General features: G+C 46.7%; 1 pseudogene; it reads left to right on the top strand.

Annotated features, from left to right (window-relative positions):
- The first annotated feature begins 8,685 nt into the window (after window positions 1–8,685).
- LOC138988584 (mitochondrial transcription rescue factor 1 pseudogene) lies at window positions 8,686–9,585 on the top strand (annotated as a pseudogene).
- Window positions 9,586–22,339: the final 12,754 nt, after the last annotated feature.

Raw genomic sequence — 22,339 nt, forward strand, 5'->3', positions numbered from 1 at the left:
CATTCAGGCTGTTGGCAGAAGTTGGCTTCAAGCTCTTGCAACTGACCTGGGGTTCTGTTTCCTTGCTGGCTGGCAGCTGGACGTTGTTCTTAGCTTCTTGAGGGTACCAGCATTCCTTTGCCTGTGGCTCCTTCATCTCAGAAGTAATGACCCAGGGTCAAGTCCCTCTCTCTCCCATGCTTCAAATCTCTCCTGCCTCATCTTCTGTTGCATTGCTGACCTATTCTTCTGCCTCCCTCTTACTTTTTTTCTTTTCTTTTTTTTCCCTTTTCTCTGTCTCTCTCTCTCTCTTTTTTTTTTTTTCGGTTTATTTTCAGCCTGGTGTTGAGGGCTGACTTTCAATACATCGCAGCGAGGGAGCTTCTCTGCTACTTCTGAAACTCTGACCTCTTTTACTTTTTAAAAAAATTTAATTTATTTTCAGCTGGATCTTCATTGCTGCTTTTGTTTGAGTTGTGGTGAGTGGGGGGCTACTCTCTGGTTGCAATGCTTGGGCTTCTCACTGTGGCGGTTTCTCCTGTTGGGGAGCGTGGGCTCTAGAGTGCAGCCTCAGTAGTTATGGCTCACAGGCTCAGTTCCCCCTCGGTATGCTGAATCTTCCTGGACCAGGGAACAAACCTTTGTCCCCTGCATTGGCAGGTGGATTCTTAACCCCTAGGCCACCAGGGACGTCCTGCCTCTTCTTTTAAAGACCTGTGTGATGAGCTTGGGCCCACGGGAATAACCCAGGATATCCTCCCTATTTTAAAGTGTGTAACCTAGGACCAGTTTCTTTCACCATGTAATATAACATACTCAGGTGCCAAGATCATGGGGGACACACTCTTGCCTACTACAGATTATGTTTCGGGAGAAGTGTTCTTGGTATGAAAAAGGCTTAGTGTCAGACTCTGGGTTGGACCTCAGAGAGAGGTGTTAGGAACCCCGAGAAACCTAGATTTGTATCCCTGGCCTGTTTGTTCCATGCCGTGGGACCTTTGGTGAGTGGTTGCACCTCTGAACCTCAGTCTTATCTATAACACAAGGGAGTAGATTTCCCACTTCCTCTGGGGCTTGTGTTTGGGTGGGGAGATTTGGCTAATATCCCTTTTTCTGCCCAAATCAAAGCTTAATTGTAGGGAGGAAGGGCATATCTACTTGCTCTTAGTGAATTTAATATGATTATTTTGCCTTTAAAAATATTTGTTGGTATTGTTGTTCAGTCACTTCCTGTCTGACTCTTTGTGACCCCTATGGACTGCTGCACACCAGGCTTCCCTGTCCTTCACTATCTCCCGGAGTTTGCTTAAACTCATGTCCATTGATTCAGTGATGCCATCAAATCATCTTATTCTCTTTTGCCCCTTTTCCTCCTGCCCTCAATCTTTCCCAGCATCAGGGTCTTTTCCAATGAGTTGGCTCTTCGCATCAACCCACTCCAGTGTTCTTGCCTGGAGAATCCCAGGGACGGGGCAGCCTGGTGGGCTGCCGTCTATGGGGTCGCACAGAGTCGGACACACTGACGTGACTTAGCAGCAGTCCTCTTTATGGTCCAACTCTCACATCCGTGCATGACTACTGGAAAAACCATAGCTCTAACTACACGGATACCTCTGCTTTTTAATACACCGTCTAGGTTTGTCATAGCTTTTCTTCCAAGGAGCAAGCGTCTTTTAATTTCAACAAACATGCCGAAAAATGCACAAATGAATTTTTACACAGAGTGTCAGACTTTATTTTTCTGGGCTCCAAAATCACTACAGATGGTGACTGCAGCCATGAAATTAAAAGACGCTTACTCCTTGGAAAGAAAGTTATGACCAACCTGGATAGCATATTCAAAAGCAGAGACATTACTTTGCCAACAAAGGTCCGTCTAGTCAAGGCTATGGTTTTTCCTGTGGTCATGTATGGATGTGAGAGTTGGACTGTGAAGAAGGCTGAGCGCCGAAGAATTGATGCTTTTGAACTGTGGTGTTGGAGAAGACTCTTGAGAGTCCCTTGGACTGCAAGGAGATCAAACCAGTCCATTCTGAAGGAGATCAGCCCTGGGATTTCTTTGGAAGGAATGATGCTAAAGCTGAAACTCCAGTACTTTGGCCACCTCATGTGAAGAGTTGACTCATTGGAAAAGACTCTGATGCTGGGAGGGATTGAGGGCAGGAGGAGAAGGGGACGACAGAGGATGAGATGGCTGGATGGCATCACTGACTCGATGGATGTGAGTCTGAGTGAACTCCATGAGTTGGTGATGGACAGGGAGGCCTGGTGTGCTGCGATTCATGGGGTCGCAAAGAGTCGGACATGACTGAGCGACTGATCTGATCTGATCTGATATACTATGTTCCTACCAGGAACCACGTAAAGAGTTAAGGAATTTCTAACCCTCAGTGGGCTGTCAGTTTAAACAAATTAAAAAATATAGAGAACACGTAGTTAAATTTGAATTTCAGATAAACAGTGAATAGATTTTGAACTTCCTATCAGTAGAATCACACAGTGGGTCCTCCTCTGTGTTGTTCTGTGAGATTCATCCACGCTGGTGCCTGTAATGCTTTCTTTTTCATTGATGTGTAGTGTTCCACTATACGGATACACCACAATCTTCCTATTTTCTTGTTAATAGACCTTTGGGTTGCTTCTAGTTTTAACCTACTAAAAATAGAGCTTTGTGAACCTGACTTTCAGTGGCTAGATGCACTTAGGAGCGAAACTACTGGCCATTTTTAGTTTAAAAATTTTCCTCCCAGATGGGAGAAAAAGACATCCTCCCACACCAGTGAATAAATTGAAGTCTTGTAGGTTACATTCCAGCCCCCAGCCTGGTCTTATTTTTATTTCCTGAATGAAGGACCTTGTGAGCATTTTGAGTTTCCATCTTCTCTAATGGGTCTAAGGAGCCTGTGAAGCTTTAGAGAATGTTTTTTCTCTACTTTTAATTTTATTTTCAATTTTGTAATTGAAGTATAATTGATTTACAATGTTATGTTAGTTTCAGGTATGTGGAAAAGTGATAGTTTCACAGTGATTCAGGAACATGTCCTTCAGTCACTAAGCTGTGTCTGACTCTTTAGACCCTGTGGTACTCTGGGCTTCTCTGTCCTTCACCATGTCCCGGAGTTTGTTCAAACTCACGTCTATTGAGTCGGTGATGCTATCCAACCGTCTGTCCTCTGTCGCCCCCCTTCTCTTCCTGCCCTCAATCTTTCCCAGCTTCAGGCTCTATTTTCAGTGAATCGGCTCTTTGTATGGTGGCCAAATACCTTTTCAGATTCTTTTCCTGTATAGGTTATTACAAAATACTGAGTATAGATCCCTGTTCTATACAGTAGGTTCCTGTTGCTTATCTGGTGTTGTATGTTACTCTCAAACTCCTAATTTATCCCTCCCCTCCCCTCTACGTTTCCCCTTTGGTAGCCTTAAGTCCTCTAATTTTAGGGGCCATATCTTTTACTGATTTTTAGGAGAGAGAAGGCTGCTTCAGGAGTTATTGGTACTTGTTTAACCCATGGATGGTGAATCCTGGTGCCCAGCACAGCCATGTAACTGTCCCTGTCCAAGTGGGGGTGGTGCACAGAAGCCACGCAGACTGCCTTGCAGTCCCTGCCTCCCTGCTCCCTCTCCCATAGCTCCTCAACCAGCTATATTCATCAGGAGCATCTCCAGGTGCCATCTGGTTGCTATGGCAACTCAGGCTGGTCCAGGCTTGGCAGTGGGGGTCAACCCCCATCTCGGCTGCAGTTCCAATTTGGATTCAGGGAAATAGATACACACGATACCTGGTGCTTTGAGGAAGTCCTGTTCTGATTACATTAACAGTAAGATTTTTTTTGTGGTCTCAGGCTTAATGCCGCTTCTTTTCTTCTATTTGCTTTACCTCCATTGTCATCTCTTTGCACCGTCTGTTCGTGAAACCTGGCCTCTTTCTAAGGGATGCAAACCCCACGCGCTTTGCCATTTCCTCTGTGCTGTGGTTGAGCAAACAGAGAGGGAGCAGCACACCTGGTCACAAGGCCCAGCAGGCGCCAGGAACGGACCCCCGGCTGGAAGCGCCCATTGGCTGGGGATGTGTTTGCTTCTTGTGTGTACACACGGGGCAGCTGGGGCTCTGTTGTTGGAAGCGCGCGTGATGGCTCTGCAGAGTGAGCTCCGTGGTGTTGCTTGAGCAGCCGTCCCCATCGCCCCCTACCTTGCCCCAACCCATCCAGCTTCCAGGCTCCACCCACCTGCCACAATGTCAACCTGAGAGCCAGTGTTGACCAAGCGCTTTCCATGGCCTGGCGCTGTGATCAGAGCTCTGACAGGCGCCCACTGACCCTTCACTATGGCTCCCTGTACTACTTATCCTTATCCCCACCTTGTGCAGGAGAAAGAGACTCAGAGGATTAAATAATGTTGGGGAACACACAGCTAGTTGATTGTGTGCTGGAGTCTGACGGGCCTGGCTCTGGAATAAATCTTTCCCACCACAATTTATCCCTTCCCTGCCCTAGACCCCAGGGAGCAGTGTTCTATGTGTTTGGTGATGTTTTCTTGGGTAGACTCATCTTTAAGATCATTCATCCATTCAGAATGCATGCAGGCTCAGTCGCTCAGTTGTGTCTGACTCTTTGCAACCTTATGGACTGGTGGGCTACAGATCTTCCCGACCTAGGAATGGAACCAGCATCACCCAAGTTGGCACATACATCCTTTACCATCGAGCCACCTGGGAAGCCCAAGTTGTCAGGGACCCAGTGGCAAGCAACATAGATCAAGATCCTTGTATGCATAACACTGACATCCTACAGGGGACACCAAAAGGCCACGAGGAAGACCTCATTGGAGGATGTGATGAGGAGTGCCTACATCCGACCGCAGCCTGAATAATGAGAGGGAGCCGACCCGTCACAGACGAGGGGAAGAGCATTCTAGGAAGTGGCCTGTCTGCATGCTTGCTCAGTCATGTCCGACTCTTTGTGACCCCATGGACTCTAGCCCACCAGTCTCCTCTGTCCGTGGGATTTTCCACACAAGATATACTAGAGTGGGTTGCCGTTTCCTACTCCAGGGGGTCTTCCAGACCCAGGGTTCGAACCCGTGTCTCTTGCAGCTCTTGTGTCTTCTGCACTGGCAGGCAAATTGTTTAGCGCTGCTCCACTAGGAAGAGGGAACAGCAATTGCAAAGATGGAATGAGCTTGGCAGAGACCAGGAGTGGCCAGGCCAGTGACTCTGGAGCTTAGAGGCAAGAGGGGGAAGGGGAGGGGTTGGGGCAGCCTGTAGGGAGTGGCTTTTATTTCTCTAAGAGCAAAAGAGTGACTGGCTCTTTTCAGAAGCTTCTCCACTGACTGCAGAGCAGAATGCAGGCTGGACGTGGGGAGTGAGAAAGCCAGCTGGCCCAGGAGAGGCAACTGCCCAAGTCCAGGCCAGCAGCGAGGGAGGCTTTGCCATGGAGGAAAGTGATTGCATATGGGATCTATTTTGGAGGTGAATGGATGGCACCAGCTGATGGCTTTCAATCAGAGAGTGAAGGGAAAGGGAGAACCATGTGATTTGGGCACCAAGTTAAATTGGGAGGCCTGTGATGAGATGGGGGATATTGGGAGCAAAGGGCTGTAGAGAAGGAGCAGGGAAGGGAGGTTTCTGTCTTGAGCCTGTGGGACCAGCAGGTGGATGTCTCAAAAGATGGCACTTGGGCCTGTGCCTTAGGTTTTGTCTTTCCCACTCCGTCTCCCATTTTCCCAGGTACAAACCTCCCTTCTCTAGGTGCCTGAAGCTTTTTCCATCACGCCTTGGCTCTGGGGTTTTAGTTGCATTGGGGATACTACACGGAACATCCAAGTTGTAAGCTAGGTTCTTTTCATTTTTCAAAAATTTTAAAGTATGATTGATTTTCAATGTTGTGTTAGTATTGAAACAGGAATCTGAATTCATGTTCACAGAGCTGAAGAATGAACTTAACAAACATGCAATCAATCACAGTAGCAAGCACATAGGATTTATTTTAAAGAGACGAAAAGAACAAAGCTCTCAGCATAGACACTGAGAGACACTGAAGTGCCCCCAAATGTGGGACTTACAGCATTTATAATTAAAATGCTTACAGCACTTAACAGCATTATATCCTTTCTAGTATCGATCTGTACTTTTTTGGTTGGCTCTTGTCCTTAACGTATGTCATTTCTAGCCAATCAGTTTAAAGGTTACAGTGTTTAACTTGGCATCTTTATGGCTTCTTTTGATCCCCAGTTTCTAAGTCTCACACTTTCAGTCACCATCGTGTGACCCTATCTTACGAGCCCTGGCCATTTCACAGAGGATCAGATATGGGCCAAAAGTTGATGGTCTACCTGTTGCTTTTCTTTTAGATAAGAGGGCCAGGAGTTAATGGTTGTCCTGTCCTGCATCTGGGTGTTGATGATCTACCAGACCAAGGATGCATTCCTCTGAAAGTCAGGAAACTGGAACAAAGGATATAGCTTTAGGTTAGTAGAGTGAGATGTTTACTGAAAAAAAGACTGAGGTCTCAGTCTCACACTGACTGCCTAGCAATTTCTACCTCAGTTTCAGGTATACAGCCCAGTGATTCAGTTTTATAATCTGTGTCTATATCTATTCCTTTCCAGATTCTTTTCTCTTATAGGTTATCACAAAAATATTGAATATAGTTCCCTGTGGTGAATTCTTTCTTTAATATTGACACAGTAAGCACATTTTGGGGAATGGGACGGGCGACTCCAGGAAGTAGAAATGGAACAGGTAGCAAGACACTTGAACCTTCCTTTTATCCTCAGTTTTTTAAAAGTGTGTGTGTGTGTGTGTGTACACATACATATATTTATTTTGGCTGCACCAGGTCTTAGTTGAAACATGCAGGATCTTTTTTAGTTGCAGCATGCAAACTCTTCTTTTTCAGATCTGGCATGTGGGATCTAGTTCCCTGACCAGGGATCAAACCCAGGCCCCTTGCATTGGGAGCGGGGAGTCTTAGCCACTGGACCACCTGGGAAGTCCCAGTCTTCAGTTTTATTTCTATAAAATGGGAAGGAAAATGCCTTTGAGGCATAAGTGCTTATAAAAGGAATAAAAGGCTTTTTTTTTTTTTTTCAATGCGAAGGGAATGTATTTAGAAAAACACAAAAGGCTTTATAAATTCACAGTTGTAGGCGATTAAGAGTAAGTTTTCATGGGAGTAAATTGAACCTTAAAGGCGTCATGAAGATAGGCCTATTAAACTCCATTAGTTACAAGATTTGAAAAAAGAAACCTCCCCGGAGGGAAACAGCGTTCATTAAACTGATATTGAGTTGATCTACTTAGGAGAGGCTTACTTAGGAGAGGGAACGTTCTTACTTCTTGGAAGCCTTCAAGCAGAGCAAGAAGAAATAGTCAGCAGGGAGATAAGCCTCCACTCCCACTCCCGTTTCTTTGCACCATCTTCTTACGCCTCTGGGTGTTGAGGTGACTCTTGCAATGTTTATGCATGGGATTTAGGCTCCTAATTCTGTGTCATTCAGGCTGGCCTTCCTGTGGATTTCCTTTTCTTGGACAGACACTGGGAGGCTAGTGATGGGGGGCTGTTAGGTGGAAAAACTCAGTTTGGGTTGAAAATATGTTGTTGGGTAAGCTGTGGATCTGAACACCATGGGCCATCTCACTCCTAGAAGGAACAAGAAAAATTTTCTTCCCATGGCCCACAAGGTCCTGTGTGATCTGCTCCATTACCTCCCCACCCTCAACCCTATTACACTTCTCCTCTCACAGCCACTCAGGCCTCCTCATTGTTCCTTGAGCAAATCACACACAGCCCTGCCTCAGGACTTTTGCACATGCTGTTCTCTGCCTGGAATGCTCTTCTCTCATACCCAGCATGGCTACTGCTTCAAGGTTCAGATGTCACTTCCTCAGAGAGGCCATCTCCGACCCCCTATTTAATACAATAGCCCACCCACCACTTCCTGTCATCCTGTGGTGAGCAGAATTGTGTCTCCTGCCCCCAAATTCATGTGGTACAGTTCTAACCCACAGTAGCATGTGACTGTATTTTTTCTTAAAGATTTTTTTTTTCTTTTGACATGGGCCATTTTTAAAGTCTTTATTGAATTTGTTACAATATTGCTTCTGTTTTATGTTTTGGTTTTTTGGCCCCACGGTATGTGGGATCTTAGCTCCCTGACCAGGGATGGAACCCGCCCCACCCTGCGTTGGAAGGCAAAGTCTTAACCAGTAAGACTGCCAGGGAAGTCCCAGCATGGGACCATATTTGGAGATAGAGCCTTTACAGACATAATTAAGGCTCCTCTCCCCTGGCTGCATTCCTGCTAGGCCTCCACATGAATCCCTCGTGTCCTGCCTTGGCCTGATCAGCTTGGGATGCCCTGTAGACCCTGGAGGTGGGTGCTGTAGGGCCGTAGGAACCTGGTGGGCTGAGGCTGTCTGCCCCCTGGACTGCCTGGCTGCTCCTGCTGGCTGGAGATCCAGATCAAAAGCCCAAGGATGCTGGTGTTCAGTTTCTCTTGACTTTGAGGACCTGGGAAGGTCATATGCACCACGGGTATGACTAGTGTCAGATTGCCCAGCAGTATTTTAAGAAAGCCAGATGCCTGGATTGGAGACTGCAGACACCTTCACACAGACACTGTGCTTTCCTGTAACTGATACTTCTATTTTTCTAGCATCAAGTTAAATGCATAATATTATAAAACTTTTTTTTTCTTTTTTGCCACATGTCAAAGCTTGCAGGATCTTGGTTCCCCAACCAGGGATGGAAACCAGGCCTCCTGCAGTGGAAGTACAGGAAGTGTGTATTCCTAACCACTGGACTACCAGGGAATTCCCATAAAATACTCTTTTATAACATCATCTCACTGAGATCTCCAGGGCTTTTATGTTCACTTTTTTTTTAGTTTTTTTAAGAATTTTTTTTTGATGTGGACCATGTTTTTTTAAAAGTCTTTATTGAATTTGTTACAGTATTGCTTCTGTACTATTTTATTTTAATTTTTGGTTGCGAAGCATGTGGGATCTTAACTCACTGACTAGGGATTGAACCCACACCTCCTACCTTGGAAGACAGTCTTAACCACTAGACCACCAGGGAAGTTCCCCCAAGGCTTTTAATATCTTCAGAATCTATATTCCCACTTTCCGAAAGACTCAAAAGTCATATAAACTCTAAGAAATCTACTAAAAAGATGATGAAAAAAATCAGAAGATGAAGGGGACTCTGATGAAGAGTGTGACCATAAATGAGATGAGTGAGCAAGAAGAGAAGCCCGAGGACAAACCCAGGGTGGTTAGACAATCTTTATTAGGTGAAAGTGGTGTAGTCTTTTCCATAGGATGTTATCCTGAAGCCAGACCCAGATAGTGGAAGAAATAAGTGAACGCTCCAAAGGTGGACTCAGGCTGAATAGGGGAAAAATTATGGAAGACGAGAAGAAGGTTGAAAGTGGGAGATACACTGGCTCTTCTAATGGGAGAGGATAAATAAGCAGAAATAGAGATGGTGATGCAGATTCTCCTGGAAAAAAAAAAGTGTTTGAAGAGAAGACTGACAGAAATACCGAGTGGTGCTACGACGGTGGAAAAAGTAAAAATTGCCTAAAAAGAATATGCTCAAATAAATGAATTGTTTTTAGCAATAAACCTGCTTTCTAGTGGTGGGGCAAAGGACCAGGTTAAAAAGAGGATTTTTTTTTTAAATTAAAATTAAGTTCTCCTATCATTTGGAGTGGGAAAGAAAAAAGAGAAAAAATGAGAGAAGAAAAAAGAGGCAATTAGGGGCTTCCCAGGTGATGCTAGTGGTAAAGAACCCGGCTGCCAATACAGGAAATGTAAGAGACTCGGGTTTGACCCCTGGGTTGGGAAGATTCCCTGGAGGAGCGCATGACAACCCACTCCAGTATTGCTTGGGGGATCCCATGGACAGAGCAGCCTGGTGGGCTACAGTCCATAGGGTTGCAAGAAGTCGGGCACGACTGAAGCAGTTTAGCAGGCATGCATGCAAAGTAAAATTAGAAGGACATTAAGACACACACATACCCCGAGGGGAGACCATGAGAAGACACAGGGAGAAGACGGCAGTCTACGAGCCAAGGAGAGAGGCCTCTGAAGAAACCAGCCTTGCTGACCCCCTTGATCTCCAACTGTAGCCTTCAGAACTGGGAGGAAATAGATTGCTGTTGTTTAAGGCACCCTGCATGTGGTACTTTGTTACGGCAACTCCAGCAAATGAATATACCTCTCCTGCTGAATTGCCCTCCATGGCACTTTAAACAATTTTTATTTATTCATATGGCTGTTCTGGGTCTCCATCGCTGCTTGGGCTTTTCTCTGGTTGCGGCAAGTAGGGGGCTACTCTTTAGTTGTGGCGCTTGGGCATCACGCTGTTTGAGGCTTCTCTTGCTTTGGAGCTTGAGCTCTGGGTGTGTGGGTCTCCATAGCTGCAGACACTGGGCTCGGTATTTGCGGCTCCCGGGCTCTAGAGCACAGGTTCAGTAGTTGTGGCACATGGGCTTAGTGGCTCCGCTGCATGTGGAGTCTTCCCAGACCAGGGATCGAACAGGTGTCCCCCCACATTCAAGGGCAGATTCATATCCGCTGGGCCACCAGGGAAGTCCCTCCACAGCACTTTTCAACTCCCAGGCTCCACATGAGGTATTTATTTTCTCCACAGGCTGCCTCCCCCTCTAGAACCTCCATTCCAGCATAAGGGTGACATTTGTTTGTCTCATCCACACTGTGTCCCCGGCAGCCAGCGCAAGACCTGCATGCAGCGGCAGCTCACTCGGCGTTTGTTGAGTGAATAAGTGAATGACATGGAGACAAAGCTTTTTCCTGGCTCTCAGACCCTCTGGGGTTTAACCACCTGAGCATTCATAAAGGACAAGAACTCTGTCCCTTTTCTCTTTTATTAAAATTTTTTAAATTTATTTTTTTGGCTATGCCTCACAGCATGTGGGATCTGAGTTCCCAGACCAGGGATCGAACCCACATCCCCTGCAGTGGAAGTGTCCACCCCAGGGAAGTCCCCATTTTCTCTTTTTAAAAAACCAGCCAAGGTGGCAAAGGGCAGGGCTCACTCACAGATGGCCATATCCTGTGTGGGTTTTAAAGCCAACCCATAAACTCCCCCTTTTAGTTTTCTAAGTGACTCTCTGGAGCTCAGAGGATCCAGGGACCAGAGGAGAGTGAACAAGTAGGCTCCTGGCGGCCCATTTTGCAGAGAACGCTGAGATGCTGAGAAATCACCAGAACCGCCCTCGGTGGCCGGCACCTGGGAAGTGGAGCGAGTGTCCTGCGACACAGCCTCCGCGGTCTTTTGCGCCACGGTGCTGCCTTGGTTGCCGGGCAGCTCCTAAGAACTGGCTTCCCAGGCCTGAGTTGCCAAGGAAATACTAATTCCCGTTGGGCCGGTCCTGGGGTGTTTTTTGACTTCCTGTGAAGGAGGCTGGTCGCCTGTGCGGTCCTGGTCCCCTGAGCGCCCTTGTCTCTGCATCTCCCTCACTCTTCCTCTTTCTTGCTCTCTCCTGTCTCCTCCTCTAGTTTCCTCCCGGGCTGGAGGCAGAAGACCCTGGGATTTCTGAGTGAGGCCCATGGATGTCGAAGTCCTCCCGGGTCCTGGACCCCATGTTCTCGCCCCGCAGTTACTATGATGCCCTGTACGACCGCGGCTTGGGCCCCTCAGGTCCAGACGGCGCCCCCGCGGGCACAGCCCGCGTCCCGCCGGACGCGCGGTCCCACCTGATGAGCGGCGGCAGCTGCGAGGGGCCCCCTCTGAAGCGACGGGGCGGCGTGGTCGACCACCGCGATGTCATCTTGGCCCACCAGGCGCACAAAATCCACAGCACCCCGCAGGCCAGAAGGAAAGAATGGGAGTGAGTATGCACGGGGTGGGCGACCGACCCCCAGCATCCCGGGATGGGGAGCAGCAGTAAACCGGGGTCTCTTGGGGTCAGGAAACGCCTATTTCTGACAAGCTTCTGGGGCGGGGGAGGGGGGGCCATTCGTATGGCTGGTTGCTGAAGTCTCCAATTCCTTTCCTACCAGTTGATCGCATAGCCTTTGCCTTGAGTCCCTTCGGTGAACCCCCGGGGCACACACGGTGCAGCAGCAAAGGGGTTAATTGTGGGCGTGGCAGGGCGTGCTCAGGATCCTGCTCTGTGAGTGTCCACTCAGAGGGGTCGGCAAATATTTCCCATGGGATGGACATTCCCGAACCAGGCTGAGAAATGCTCCTTTCTCGGGGGTGGGGGTGGGGGTGAGGTGGGGGGATGGGGTGGGCAGCTGAGGGGTGGAAAGAGGAAATCACACTGTTACCTCAAGGCTTCAGTCTAAACCTGAAAAGTGGTGTGGGAGTGGGGGTGGGGGTTTGGGAGGATGTGATTCTGATCCCGGGTTCCCTTTCTCTTGGCCAGTGACCCTGAAAGTGGGTCTTCTCCTGGGAGCCATCGTTGGATGGACGAGTGGGGTTAGAAATGGCTCCGGGGGCTCGCTCTCCACAGTGAAATCTTTCCAGGCTGTTTGAAGATTAAAAGCGGTTTGTGTGAAGAAGGTTCAGTCCCCCATATGGAGGGAGAGCCGGTGCTTTTTTTCTTTCTTTTTCTCAAGAGCTGCTTTGGCCAAGGCTTAGAGCTGGGGGGATTCTTGGGCAGACAGCAGGCAAGTGGGATGTGAATACGAATTCAAGGCTATTGGAGCTGAGGCTGTCAGGGTTGCTAATCACTCTTGTAGCCCCAGAAATCCCTTCTCCCACCCACCTCACACCTCCAGGTCTGACCTCTTGGAAACTAGCAACTTCATCACTAGGCTTAGGCTCCGGCCTCCCCCACCTCGTGCCCCTCATCCCCATTTTCTGTCTCCTTGAATAGGGAACTGGGTTATAATGCCAGTTGGGTTCTGGCTGTAGTGATGAGGGAAGTATAATTACAGAATGCAATGAAAACTGTATTATCAAAATGTTCAGTTGCTCAGTTGTGTCCCAACTCTTTTCGACCCCATGCACTGCAGCACACCAGGCTTCCCTGTCCTTCACTATCTCCCGGAGCTTGCTCAAACTCCCATCCATTGAATCAGTGATGCCATCCAACCATCTCATTCTCTGTCGTCTCCTTCTCCTCCTGCCTTCAGTCTTTCCCAACATCAGGGTCTTTTCCAGTGAGTCGGATCTTCTTATCATATGGCCAAAGTTATGGAGCTTGGAGCTTTAGCTGAAGCATCAGTCCTTCCATTGAGTATTCAGGGTTGATTTTCTTTAGGATTGACTGGTTTGATTATTATCAAAATGAGCCAGTGTTTGTTTTGAATCAGAGGGCTTCAGGTAAAGTGAAAAAGGTGGCTCCAGTGTGGACTCTGACATGGTTTCCTGAGGTTAGACTGACATCTGGTGGCATGTTTGGGCATCACATATAATAGGAAATGGTGTAACCAAACTGTTTTTTTTAGCCCATGCTGTCTTCCTTTTGACATTTGCTCCTCTCCATCCATACATCTAGCCACCTGCCCACCCACCTTCCTACTGGACCGTCCATCATCCATTCATCCATCCACCCATCCATCCATCCACGCAGCAATCTTCCTATCCATCTATCCATTCATCCATCTCCCCACCCCTCCCTCCTTTTACCTACACATATTTCTATCCATCCATCCATCCATCCATCCATCCATTTACTCACCCATCTTTTTATGCGTCTATCAATTCATCATCTCCCTGTCTTTCCTCCCCTCCACTCATTCATCCATTGGCCTTCCCTGTTTCTATTCATCCAACCTCCCACCCACCCATCCATCTTCCATTTGTTCACCCATCGTATGCCATTCATATACCCACTGATCTATATCTCTGTCTAGTCTTCCTCTCTCTACCCATCCTTCTATTCCTCAGTACATTCATCCATCCGTCCACCCACCTATCATTTCATATTTCATAAATAACCAGTGTTTTAGTCGCTAAGTCCTGTCTGATTCTTGCGACCCCATGGACTGTATAACCCACCAGGCTCTTCTGTCCATGGGATTTCCCAGGCAAACATACTGGAGTGGGTTGCCATTTCCTTCTCCAGGGAATTTTCCTGACTCAGGCACTGAACCCACATCTGCATTGCAGGTGGATTCTTTACCTACTGAGCCACCAGGGAAGCCCTAAAGTGTTTGTTGCTCAGTTGTTTCTGACTCTTTGCAATCCCATGCACTGTAGCCCACCAGGTTCCTCTGCCCAAGGAATTCTCCAGGCAAGAATACTGGAGTGGGTAGCCATTCCTTTCTCCAGGGGATCTTCCTGACCCAGGGATTGAACCCACGTCTCCTGCATTGCAAGCAAATTCTTTACTTTCTGATCCAGCAGGAAATGGTACGTCTAATAAATGCAGCTGCAACGCTAAATACCGCTCCTCTATTATGCCCTCTCTGGGCTTCCCTGGTGGCTCAGATGATAAAGAATTTGATTGCAATGCTGGAGACCTGGGTTCGATCCCTGGGTTGGGAAGATGCCCTGGAGAAGGGAACAGCTACCCACTCCAATATTCTGGCCCAGAGAATTTCATGGACTGTATAGTCCATGGGTTCACAAAGAGTCAGACATGACTGAGCAACTTTCACTTTTTCACTTTCATTATCCCCTCTCTAGGATTCACCTGCTCTCTCCTCTCTTTTCCCATTTATTTCCATTCTCCTCTTGTTTTATTTTTTATTGAAAAAGAAATTTGATTAACTCTCAAAGAAACAGCGAAGCTTCTTTAAGGGGTTAGAATGAGTTATATCAGATGACCTGCAGAAAAGAGATTTTTGGGATAAGGAAAAGTGTCAGTGAATTAAAGAATTAAAAAACCCGTTGCTCAAGGGAAATGATAACTATAATTTCTAACAATAATGACAGCTAATGTTTATTGGCCACCTACTGTATGCCAGACACTTTTTAAAAAAATGTTTATTTATGGCTGTGCTGGGTCTTCGTTGCTGCGTGGGCTTTTCTCTAGTTGTGGTGAGCGAGGGCTACTCTTGAGTCGTGGTGCTTGGGCTTCTCATTCCTGTGGCTTTCTTGTTGCAGAGCACAGGCTCTAGGGTGCATGGGCTTGAGTCATTGTGGTGCCCAGGCGCCAGAGCACAGGCTCAATAGTGGTGGCGCGTAGGCTTAGTTGCTCCGCGGCCGTGGGATCTCCCCGGATCAGGGATTGAACCCGTGTCTCCTGCATTGGCAGGCAGATTCTTTGCCACTGAGCTACCAGGGAAGCCCTGCTTGATACTTCTTGTCATACCTCTGTCCGCTGTAGATTCTGCATTATCTGTACATTACAGATGAAACCAGAGAGGGTGGGATAGGCAAAGTAACTTGCTAGAAAGTGGCAGAACTGAGATTCGAACTCCGGCCTGTCAGACTCTGAAACTCAAGCTCTTTGTCATTTGGCCAAAGAGTTTTTACTTGCCAAATAGTAAGTGGCAAAGATTTGCTTTCCGCTAACTCAGAAAACAAAGAAAGTCAATCACATCAGGGAGAAAGACAGAAGAACCATGGGATTAGGTGTCTCGTCTACCACAGCCTCACTGGATGGTTAACTTCTGCCTTAGCTTGCCATCGCTTTCCCCCAGTCTCTTTCTGGGACCATAAAATAGTCCTGGAGAATCTTTCTAGCCATAATCTCCAAACTTCTGAACGCCTACCTCTGCCAGCAAAGCCAACACATTTTCAGCACGTGTACATATTTTTTCAGCTTTATTTTTGTTGTTTATTGCCTATTTTTCTTTTCCATTATGGTTTATTATAGGATATTGAACATAGTTCCCTGTGCTATGTAGTAGAACCGTGTCGTTTATCTGTTCTGTGTACAGTAGCTTGCTTCTGCTAATCCCAAACTCCCAGTCCTTCCCTCTTCACCTCCCCTCCAGCTCGGCAACCATAGGTCTGTTCTTTATGTCTTTGAGTGTGTTTCTGTTTTGTAAGTTCATTTGTGTCTTTTTTTAGATCCCACGTGTAAGTGATATCATATTGTATTTGTCTTTCTCTTTCTGAGTTGATTCACTTAGTGTGATCATCTCTAGGTCTATTCATGTGGCTGCAAGTGCTGGCATTATTTCACTTTTCACGACTGAGTAATATTCCATTGTATATGTGTACATGTTTATTCATTCAGTGGTCAATGGACGTGTAGGTTGTCTCCATGTCCTGGCTATCGTGAATAGTGCTGATATGAACATAGGGGTGCATATATCTTTTCTTTTCTTTTTAAACTATAGGATTTTTTAATTTAAAAAAATTTTTTTTTAAATTTTATTTTATTTTTAAACTTTACAATATTGTATTAGTTTTGCCAAATATCGAAATGAATCCGCCACAGGTATACCTGTGTTCCCCATCCTGAACCCTCCTCCCTCCTCCCTCCCCATACCCTCCCTCTGGGTCGTCCCAGTGCACCAGCCCCAAGCATCCAGTATCGTGCATCGAACCTGGACTGGCGACTAGTTTCATACATGGTATTATACATGTTTCAATGCCATTCTCCCAAATCTTCCCACCCTCTCCCTCTCCCAGAGTCCATAAGACTGATCTATACATCAGTGTCTCTTTTGCTGTCTCGTACACAGGGTTATTGTTACCATCTTTCTAAATTCCATATATATGCGTTAGTATACTGTATTGGTGTTTTTCTTTCTGGCTTACTTCACTCTGTATAATAGGCTCCAGTTTCATCCACCTCATTAGAACTGATTCAAATGTATTCTTTTTAATGGCTGAGTAATACTCCATTGTGTATATGTACCACAGCTTTCTTGGAGTATAGTTGAGTTGCAGTGTTGTGTTAGTTTCTGCTGTAAGGCAGAGTGAATCAGTTATGCATATACATATATCCACTCTTTTTTAGATTCTTTTCCTGTATAGGCCATTACAGCATGTTGAGTAGAGTTCCTTATGCTATACAGTGGATATGTATTAGTTATCTATTTAATATATATATGTATATAGTATTGTATATATGTCAATCCCTATCTCCCAATTTATCATTTGCCCCCTTACCCCTGGTAACCATGAGTTTGTTCTCTACATCTGTAACTCTGTTTGCTTTGTAGATAAGTTCATCTGTACCCTTTCTTAGATTCCACATATAAGCAATATCTTAGATTTGTCTTTGTTTGACTTACTTCACTCAGTATGACAATCTCTGGGTTTACCAGTGTTGCTGCAAATGGCAGTGTCTTTTTCTTTTTCTTTTTCTAGCTGAGTGCCCTTCCGCTGTATTTGTGCACCTGTCTTCTTTATCTAGTCCCCTGTTGATGGACGTTTGAGGGTGGTCCCGCGTTCCGGCTGTGGTGGACAGTGCTGCTGTGAACCGTGGGGTGCATGTATCTTTTCAAATTGGTTTTGCCCAGATAAACGCCCAGGAGTGGCACTGCTGGAGCACATGGCAACTCTGTTTCTGGTTCACTGAGGAACCTCCGTATGGTTCTCCATAGTGGCTCTTCCTCACATTCCCATCAACAGTGTGGGAGGGTTCCCCTTTCTCCACACCCTCTACGGCACTTCTTATTTGTAGACTTTTTAATAATGGTCATTTCTGACCAGTGTGGGGTGATACTTCATTGTAGTTTTGATTTGTATTTCACTAATAATTACTGATTTTGAACATCTTTCCATTAACATATTTTTATTTATGTGTTTATATAAATATTCCACTAAAATTATTATATGCACTATAAAATCTACAAAAATCAAAATGTTAAAAGAGATAAACATTTTTAAGTGGCTTTAATTTTTGAAAGTTATCCTGTGTTTTGTAAGAGCTTTTAAGGGCTTCCCAGGTGTCACAGTGGTAAAGAATCTGCCTAACAATGCGGGAGACACAGAACATGGAGCTCAATCACTGGGAGGAGGAAATGGCACGCCACTCCAGTGTTCTTGTCTAGAGAATCCCATGGACAAAGGAGCCTGGAATGCTGCAGTCCACGGGGTGGAAAAGAGTCAGGCACGACTGAGCACGCACGCACGAGCTTATTCTGAAAATATTCAAATACACTAAGAGTAGAGAGAAACCCACATACCCATTACCCAAATATAATTATCAGCATTTAGACTTATAAGTCCATTTTTCTCTTTATTTTTGAGCTACTTTAAAGCAAATTCCAGACCTCATATGATTTTACAATCTTCCGTCTACATCTCTTAAAAGCACACACGTATTTTCTTACTGCTATCACACTGACAAAATTAACAATGATTTTTAAATGTCATCTAATTTACAGTCCACATTCGGATTTTCCTGCTTGTCTTTTTACAGTCAGTTTCTTTGAATCGAGAAAGTCTGTCTCTTACATTTGGTAGTCATATCTCTTTTTACAAACTGTAGTGAAATAGACATAATATAAAATTTGCCATTTTCACCACTCTGAAATGGTGACGTTCAGTACATTCATATTTTTATGCAGCCACCACCGCCATTCATCTCTAGAACTCTATTCATTTTGCAAAGCTGAAACTCTGTCCCCATTAAGTACTAGCTCCCATCCCTCTCCCCCTTCTTTCGGCAACCACCATTCTACTTTCTGTCTCTATGAATGTGGCTGTTCTGGGGACCTCATATGTGGAATCATACAGCATTTGCCTTTTAGCATAATGTCCTCAAGGTTCATCCATGTCACACGTGTCAGAATTTAGTTCTTTTTTGAGGCTGAATACTATTCCACTGTGTGAATGAACTGCATTTTGTTTATCCATTCGTCCACTGATGGACACTTGGGTTCTTTCTGCCTTTTGGTGATTATGAACAATGCTGCTGTGAAAATACGTATATATCTATATCTATCTTTGAGACCCTGCTTTCAGCTCCACTGGGTCTGGTACACAGAGTGGGAATTGCTGGATCATATGGTAATTCTGAATCATATGGGCTTCCTAGGTGGCTCAGTGGTAAAGAATGCCAGCCAGTGCAGGAGCTACAGGAGAGGCAGGTTCGATCCCTGAGGTGGGAAGATTCCCTGGAAGAGGAAATGGCACCTGACTCCAGTATTCTTGCCTGGAAAGTTCCGATGGACAGAGGAACCTGGTGGGTTACAGTCCATGGGGTCTCAGAAGAGTCAGACACAACTGAGTGACTGAGCACACACTCATGGTAATGCTATAGACTTTTTTTTTTCAACGTTTATTTATTTGACTGCGTCTGGCTTAGTTGAGGCATGTGTTGTGGCATATGGGCTTCCCTAACTGCAGCACACAGGCCCAGCTGCCCTGAGGCATGTAGAATGCCAGTTTCTTGACCAGGAATCAAATCCGAGTCCCCTGCACTCTAAGGTGGATTCTTAACCACTGGGCCACCAGGGAAGTCCCCTATATTTGTATCTTTGAGACTCTACTTTCAGCTCCTCTGGGTCTGTTGTACACAGAATGGGAATTGCTGGATGATATAATTCTATGGGCTTCCCAGGGGGCGCTAGTGGTAAAGAACCTGCTTGTCAATGCAGGAGACGTAAGAGACGTGGGTTCTATCACTGGGTCAGGAAGGTCCCCCGGAGGAAGGCACAGCAACACACTCTAGTACTCTTGCCTGAAAAATCCCATGGACAGAGGAGCCTGGCAGGCTACAGTCCATAGGGTCACAAAGAGTCAGACATGGCTCTTTGAGCACAAGAGCACGAAGGAAAATGAAGTGTATCGCCACAACACGGTTATTTATCTTGTTTCTAGTCTGTCTTGCGCAATAGAATGTCCACGGAAGGGATGGTTGTCTGGGTCCTCAGTACCTGAGACTGAGGCTGGCACTCACAGGTGCTCAGGAAATATCTGTTGAATGAAAGCACCAGATAAGAATGAGTGAGCGGGGGTTGAGCTCAGACATGTGGATTTGGTCCACCATATACGCAGGATTAAGAAAGTGCAACACTTTGTTTCAGATGAAACAATAGCAGACATGGAAGTTTGAGTATTTGGTTCTACACGTTCACAGATGTCCTCTCTGGGGTGGCCCTGATCCACTCTGGAGGTTCTTAGACCCAGAGTTGATTGCAAAGAGGCTCACTCCCCCTCCTCCTCTCCCTCTGTGTTTTCCCTTCTCTCCTTCACTGCTCCCTCCTTTCGTCTCGCTGGCTCCTCCCTCCCTTCTTCCCTCTACCACTCCATCTCTTTTTCTCAGCCCCACATCTCTTCGTCCTTCTTTACTACAGCACCCTCTCTCTGCCTCCCTCCTATCCATCCCCTCCTCCCTTCTCCTCTCCACACCCTCCCTCCTCCCTTCTCTCCACCCTTCCCTCCTCCCCTCTCCTCTCCATCCCAGCCCTCCTCCCTTCTCTCCCCTCCTCCCTCCTCCCTTCTCCCCTCCACTCACCCCATCTCCTTTCCTCACCCCTTCACCTCTCCCTGCCTTCCTCCCCTCTCTCCCTCCACCAGTATTTAGGACACCACCATGCTCAGCTCAGTGAGGGGCCTTGGGGATGCATCAGTCAACAGTCAGCTCTTTCCAGAATGACACTCTGCAGTCAGCAGGAAAATCCAGCATGAAGCAAATGGTGACAAGCAGGAAGAGTGCCCAGAAAGGGGCTGTATAACAGTCTGGGGGAGCCTGGGGAGTGTCCCCAGGAAGAAATTTCCAGGCTAGTTCCTCTCACACTTGACTATACTTTTGAACCTCTATAGAGGGATTTTTTTGGAAGGAATGATTCTAAAGCTGAAACTCCAGTACTTTGGCTACCTCATGCGAAGAGTTGACTCATTGGAAAAGACTCTGATGCTGGGAGGGATTGGGGGCAGGAGGAGAAGGGGACGACAGAGGATGAGATGGCTGGATGGCATCACTGACTCGATGGACGTGAGTCTGGGTGAACTCCGGGAGTTGGTGATGGACAGGGAGGCCTGGCATGCTGCGATTCATGGGGTTGCAAAGAGTCGGACACGACTGAGCGACTGAACTGAACTGAACTGGAGGGTCTTGTTAAATGCAGATTCTGACTCAGCAGATCTGGGCCAGGGCCTGAGACTCTGTGTTTCTTTCTAAGAGTCTCCCAGCTGGAATCAGTGCTGTTGACTGTGGACAGTAGTCTGAGTAGCCAATTCTGAGCCATCATTATCATTATCATCAAACAGAGGATGTGGGTGGGAGAATGGAGGGCAGGGAGAGAAGAGCTAAGCAAACTGCAAAGAGTATCGTGAATAATACTCGTGCTGTGATGATAACGATGATAACAAATATTTGTGGAGGACTTAATATCTGCAGGGCACAGTTCCGAGCCCTTTATATTAACTCATTTAGTTCTCATCATTGTTATAAATAAGATTGGGCAGCATGCTATTGTTTTCCTAAGCATTTCTAAGTTTCATATCTGACTGCAAGCACATAACAGTCTCATGAAGCAGCCAGGGCAGGCATTTTTGCTGTTATTATTTTTTTATTGTGAATTTATTATTATTATTTTGGCTGTTCTTTGATCTTCGTTGTGGGGCTTCCCTGGTGGCTCAGATGATAAAGAATCCTTCTGCAATGCAGGAGGCCCAGTTTTATCCCCAGGGTCAGAAAGATGCCCTGGAGAAGGGAATGATAACCCACTCCAGTATTCTTGCCTAGATAGTCCCATGGACAGAGGAGCCTGGCAGGAGTCCGTGGGGGTCGCAAAGAATTGAACACGACTGGGCTGGAACAGCGCCTGGCACAGAGTAAGTGTTCTGTAAGCAACCAGCTTTGGTCATTGCGTGGGGAGAAGGAGGCCGGGGGACCCTACTCTCCCCTGGGTTCACCCCTTTTCACTTGCGGCTGCCACCAGGTGGCGCTGTGGCTTCCGCGTCTGGAGAGCACAGAACAGAAGCGAGGTGCTGGAAGCGGTCCGCGAACCTTCCACAGTACCTATTTCCTGGCTTCATCCTTCCTGCTCTCGGTGGTCTGAGAAATGGACTGCTGCTGCTGCTAAGTCGCTTCAGTCGTGTCCGACTCTGTGCGACCCCATAGAGAAGACAGCCCCAAATCAAGAATCCAGTTTTCATCAGCTAGTACTCAATCGTTCCATATATGGCGATTTCTTTTCCATACACAAAGTGCTTGGTAAAGACGCATTGAGAGGACTCAGGGCTTGATTAGCTTCCAGAAGCGCTAAAAGGTTTCAGGTGGGTCCTGGGGTCAAGTGTGGGGCCCAGCTGTCTTTGTTCGGGGGTGTGGTTGAATTCCTGGACTAGGAGCCAGATACTGCTAAGTCACTTCAGTCGTGTCCGACTCTGTGCGATCCCATAGACGGCAGCCCACCAGGCTCCCCCGTCCCTGGAATTCTCCAGGCAAGAACACTGGAGTGGGTTGCCATTTCCTTCTCAATGCATGAAAGTGAAAAGTGAAAGTGAAGTCGCTCAGTCGTGTCCGACTCCTAGCGACCCCATGGACCGCAGCCTACCAGGCTCCTCCGTCCATGGGATTTGCC

This window comes from Bos mutus, chromosome 7 (assembly GCF_027580195.1).
Source record: "Bos mutus isolate GX-2022 chromosome 7, NWIPB_WYAK_1.1, whole genome shotgun sequence".
NCBI classification, from domain to species: Eukaryota; Metazoa; Chordata; class Mammalia; order Artiodactyla; family Bovidae; genus Bos; species Bos mutus.